Genomic DNA, 6,000 nt, shown 5'->3' on the forward strand with positions numbered 1-6,000 from the left:
GTGGGAAATTATTGATTTTATTTTCAGAATTCATTCCTACTTCCTAAAAACCTCTAGTTTTATTTTTGAATCCTTGCACTTCTGGGAAAGCAGATGTCCCTTTGAGCCCCAAAAAGGTGCCCAATGAAGGTCTATCCCCTGTCCACAGCCACAGTGTGTCCATGGCTCAGGTGTAAAGCTGAATCTCCTAAGTCAACTCTGAGAATGCTTTTTATGTTAAGGATATTATCTTATTATCATATTTATTGCTAATATTTCCCAATTTGTTTTTTTTCTTTATTTTATGACATTTCAATCTAAATAATTTTTGAATTTTTTCATAAATGCAAGTATATATTTTTTTCTTTAGAATTCTGTCATTGCTTTTATATTTAAAGTTCCTTTCTGCTGTGGTTCAAATGTTTGTATCCCCCATAAATTCATATGTTGAAATCCTAACCCCCAAAGATGGCAGTATTAAGACGTGGGGCCTCTGAGAAGTGATTACTTCATGAGGATGGAGCCCTGGTGAATATCAGTGCCTAAGAAAAAGGACCTCACAGAGCTCCCTCACCCCCTTTCCCATGTGAGGACACAGCAAGGAGACACCAGTTACAACCAAGAAGCAGGTTCTCACCAGAACATAAACATGCTGGTCCCTTGATCTCAGACTTTCAGACTCCAGAACTGTGAGAAATAACATTTTATTGTTTATAAGCTACCCAGTCTGTGGTATTTTGTTATAGCAGTCCGAAAGCATAAGACAATTACCTTTCAGAACTAAGCCATAAGCACTTATATTTTGCCTAGGTTTTATGGCACTGAAGAAAAATTTTAATACTAGTTCAAATAGCAGCTAAGAAACTGTAAGAAGTGCTTTCTGCCCATATAGTCTTAAGGTTATTCTTTTTCTCTGTGTTATTTTAATTACTAATTAATTTATTTATTTAGCATTCATGCAAAATATATTCATTGAGTTCATGCTATGCGTTAAACACTGTAGTAGATAGAAAAACAGAATCTCTACTAGAATGAATTAGAATTATAATAGAATGTCACAAAAGTGTGCCTTGGAGAATTATGGAGAGAATTTCCCCCTTTGCCTCATGCTTGGAAGTATTAAGAAGGACTCCATGAAGGACTTTGAGCAGGAAGAAGAGTTTAAAGGCAGAGATACCAAAAAAGAATGGCTTAAGCAGAAGCATCAAGAGGGAGAAGCACAGGGAAAATGATTCACCTTTGCTGGAACTTAGGACACAGGAAGGAAAGTAATTAAAAATAAGAGTGGAGAAATGGAATTAACACAACACAGGGGCCTTGAAAATCAGACGTTAGCCATGGCAAAGTGAGTTTCTTCAAAGGGTTTTTGCAGGAAATTGAAAAGAGATATGTTTCAGGAACTATATCCTCAAATTGCATTTAGTGGGAAGAAAAGACTGAATAAGTACATATGTCTGAACCTTAAAATAAAATAAAAAGGAAACCTAACAGGTTTTAATAGTGTCAAAGGAACGTCCCATGATAGCGGATAAATTGAACCACACCTACAATTGTCTTAACAGTAACAAAATTCATTATCACTTTAGAGGAAAATTACTACATTGTCCTTCCTTCCTACTCATTAGAGTATAAAAGGGTCAGAAATGCTATCCCTCCTACCTACTATTAGGTCCCCAGAGGCAGAAAAAACAATTCTAATGAGGAATTAGTCAAATACAAGCAAGAAGATTAGACATAATGAGTATTCCCCTCCCTCTTGGCCCCTAGAGATTTCCAAGTACTATATTTAAATTTTGATGTAAATACTACTCTTCTTTTACATTTTAATTGCTTCTTAGGCTGATAGTTATCTTTGGAGAGACTAACAGTCATATTTTTAGCCACTATGAATATCTAATTTTTATTCATGCATTGTACTCTTTGCTACTGTGAAGCTAAATTTGAGCTTAAAGTGGGATTTTTGTTCCTGCTGCATTAATTCTCTCTACCACACACAGCGTATTTTGAATCCTGTTGGCTCTTCGTGGTTTCTCCTGGGGGCAAAGTGAACTTCATAGAGCCAATTTATGGCCTCCTACAGCAATTTTATGAGCCTGAAACTATGGAGCCATCCCTATGTGATTTTCATATACCTAGGAGAATTAGATTCAGATGTAATAGAATTAATCTTTGTAGTATATGTCATGAAATGTTGATATGCCTGCTGCCATACTAGCTCAGAATGCCCTGAAAATAATCTACCTTAAAAATATTAAATATTGAAAATAAAAGAGGTTTACATTATTCATGGTCAGTTTGACAGGATGCCCAGATATAACTAGGGTCCTTATTTGATCTAAATCCTGATCTAGAATCCTATTGTAAATGTGACCCCTAGGTTTTTACGGCCAGGCTACAGTTTGAATGAAAAATCACCTCATTTAAACATAGTTTCAGGTAATGTTTTTCTTGATTTTTATACAATGAAGTGTTTTACTGCAGGTGCTGGTGGATAAAGTACAAATTTTCAAATCAATGTGCTCAGCACTTCTGGAGAAATTAATTCACTTTTCATAGAGCTAAAATCATATAAATTTATACTCAAGCATTAAATTCCTAAAAATATCTCTTCCATGATACTTACTTGATAGCAGCACAGAAGTATTTTAGTTCTAATTCAATTATTTGAACATTCTGGTTATGTGCTTATAACAACAAAAACAAAACTGCTCAAAGATGGCAATTGTTAAAATATTTCAACAACTTCATAGGAATAGGTTAAACTCGGTGTCATGATAGATTAGGAAAAAAATACGCAGAATTGTTGGAGTAGGCTTTAGTTTATAATTAAACTTATGCAAAATATGATAAAATTAACCATATTATAAAATCATAATTATAACCCTATAAAATTAACCGTATTATAACTTAGGAAACATTTAAAAAACATATAGAAAAAAGCAATTCTAGAATAATCTTCAGAAGAGCAAAATGCATATATTAAAATAAATATCTATGTAGATATTATTTAAGCAAGTGATTCAGTTATCGAATGATGGCTTAATACAAAAAATATTAAAAATTAGAAATAAGTGCAAGAGGTTAGAGAAAATGTGGTTGTCTGGATACTTATTGATCAGAGACTATTAAGAAGTTACTGAGAGGATCTCTAGTATGACTTCAGAAAATGAAAAGTAGAGCAACCTCAAAAAATTATAAGCAAATCTTCAAATACTACTAATTAAGGCAAAAATAATAACAATGTATACCAGGTATTTTAGCATATTTAGAAGTAAAATGTGTGACAATGATAACATAAAAGATAGGGGGGAGGGGAAATGGGAGTAATTTTATGCAAATTTCTTACATTACTGTGGAGTGATACAATATTATTTGGAGGTAGACTCAAGTTAATGATGTGTATTAAAATCCCTGAAGAAACAACTTTAATAAAAGAAAACAATGAGGTGTAGCTAATAAGGCACAAAGTAGAAATAAAATGAAATCATAAGAAAATAATTAATACAAGAGAAGACAAGAGGAACACTTGAACAAAGACTATATGGGACATACATAAACAATAAACTTGTAGATTTAAATCAAACCATAGTGATATTTAAATTAAAAATTAACATTAAATACAAATAACACTGAATAGAAATCAGAAATTGTTAGAATTAAAAAGCTAAAAACAACTATATGTTGTCTACAAGAAACAAAATTTACACTGCTGTCCGGTATATTTGAAGGTTTTCAGAGAGTAGATCATAAGGGTTCTCACCACAAGAGAAAAAACATTTTTTCTGTTTTTTTTCTTTTGTACCTGTATGAATGATGGGTGTTCACTAAACTTATTGTAGTAATAATTTCATGGTGTATGTAAGTCAAATCAATATGCTGTACACCTTGAACTTACACAGTGCTGTATGTCAGTTTTACCTTAATAAAACTGGGGGGAAATAAAGAAAAAAATTAAATATAAGACAAAATGAGGATAAAAGTAAAAGGATGTGACAAAACTGATATAAGATAAAGTAGATTTTAAAAGAGGAATATTACTAGGAATAAAGAGAGATGTTTCATAATGATAAAGAGATTGATTCATCAGGAGGATATAAAAATCAGAAGTGTGTTTGTATCCAAAAAGCATAACTTCCAAATAAATGAGGGAACATGAAAACTAGTGGAGTTGAGCAAAGAAATAGACCAGTCAACAATTTTAGTTGGAGATTTCAACACTCTTCTCTCAGTAATTGACAGAAAAAGTAGAGAGGTAATCAGTAAGACTATAAAAGACTTTAGCAACTCTATTAACCAACTTGACCTAATTGATATTTATGGCTAACTCCACCCCAAAATAGATATACTAGGCTTTCAACTACACTGTAACATTCACCAAAGTAGGGCCTATACTGCACCATAAAGCCAGGCTCAATACATTTAAGATGACTGAAAACATACAAAGTATTTGCTATTCAAAATGAAATTAAGCTAAAAATCAATGATATAGAAAAAAAATCCCCACATGGGGAAAATAAACAACATATTTCTAAATTATACATGGATCAAAGCAGAAATCCAAGAAAATTAGAAAATATCTTGAACTGAAAGAAAATGAAACCATAGTACATAAAATTTGTTGGCTGTAACTAAAATAGTGCTTTCAAGGGAAATCACATCAATAAGTGCTTACCCTAAAAATAAGAAAGATCTCAAATCAATGACCTAAGCTTCCACTCTAAGAAACTAGGAAGAGAAGAGAATATTAAACCCAAAGCAAGTAGAAGAAAGGAAATACAAAATATAAGGCTAGGGCTTCCCTGGTGGCACAGTGGTTAAGAATCTGCCTGCCAATGCAGGGCACACGGGTTCGAGGCCTGGTCCGGGAAGATCCCACATGCCGCGGAGCAACTGAGCCCGCACGCCACAACTAATGAAGCCCGCGTGCCTAGTAGTCATAGTTGAAGTTGAAGCCACTGCAATGAGAAGCCCGTGCACTGCAGCGAAGAGTAGCCCCTGCTCGCCGCAACTAGAGAAAGACCATGTGCAGCAATGAAGACCCAATGCAGCCAAAAATAAATAAATAAAATAAATTTAAAAAAAAATATATATATATAAGGCTAGAAATCAAAGAAATGCAAAAACAATAAGGAAAATCAATTAAATCAAAAGTTGGTTCCTTTAAAAAAATTATTAAAATTGAGAAACTGCTAGTAACACATCTGAAAAAAAAATAAGGAATTAACGTGCTTATTCTAACATCACAAACACTTCACTTCTAACTGTATAGATATTAAAAGATAATAAGTATCATGAGCAACTGTATACCAGTAAATTCGAAAAGAGATGAAATGGCCAATTTCCTTGAAAGACACAAACTACCAATCTCCCTTAAGATGAAATAGGTAACCTGAATAGTCTTAAATGAACTTGTGGTTAAAAATCTTTCGACAAGGGCTTCCCTGGTGGCACAGTGGTTAAGAATCCGCTTGCCAATGCAGGGGACATGGGTTCAAGCTCTGGTCCGGGAAGATCCCACGTGCCATGAAGCAACTAAGCCCGTGCGCCACAACTACTGAGCCTGCGCTCTAGAGCCCATGAGCCACAACTACTGAGCCTGTGCGCTGCAACTACTGAAGCCTGTGTGCCTAGAGCCCGTGCTCCGCAACAAGAGAAGCCACCACAATGAGAAGCTTGCGTACCGCAACAAAGAGTAGACCTTGCTCGCCACAACTAGAGAAAGCGCACGCGCAGCAATGAAGACCCAATGCAGCCAAAATTGAATAAATAAAATAAATAAATTTATTTTTTAAAAAAAGAAAAAGAACTAAAAAAAAAAAATCTTTCAGCAAAGGAAATTCTAGATTCACAGGTCTTATCTGTTGAATTCTACCAAACACTTATGAAAGAAATAATCCCAATTCTACAAAAACTTATTCAGGGACAAGAATAGGAGGAAATATCTCCCAATTCATTTTATGAGGACAGCATTTACCCTGATATCAAAACAAGACAAACACTGAAAGAAAACTTCAGACTATT

The sequence above is a fragment of the Balaenoptera acutorostrata genome, chromosome 7 (genome assembly GCF_949987535.1).
Source record: "Balaenoptera acutorostrata chromosome 7, mBalAcu1.1, whole genome shotgun sequence".
In the NCBI taxonomy this organism is placed as follows: Eukaryota; Metazoa; Chordata; class Mammalia; order Artiodactyla; family Balaenopteridae; genus Balaenoptera; species Balaenoptera acutorostrata.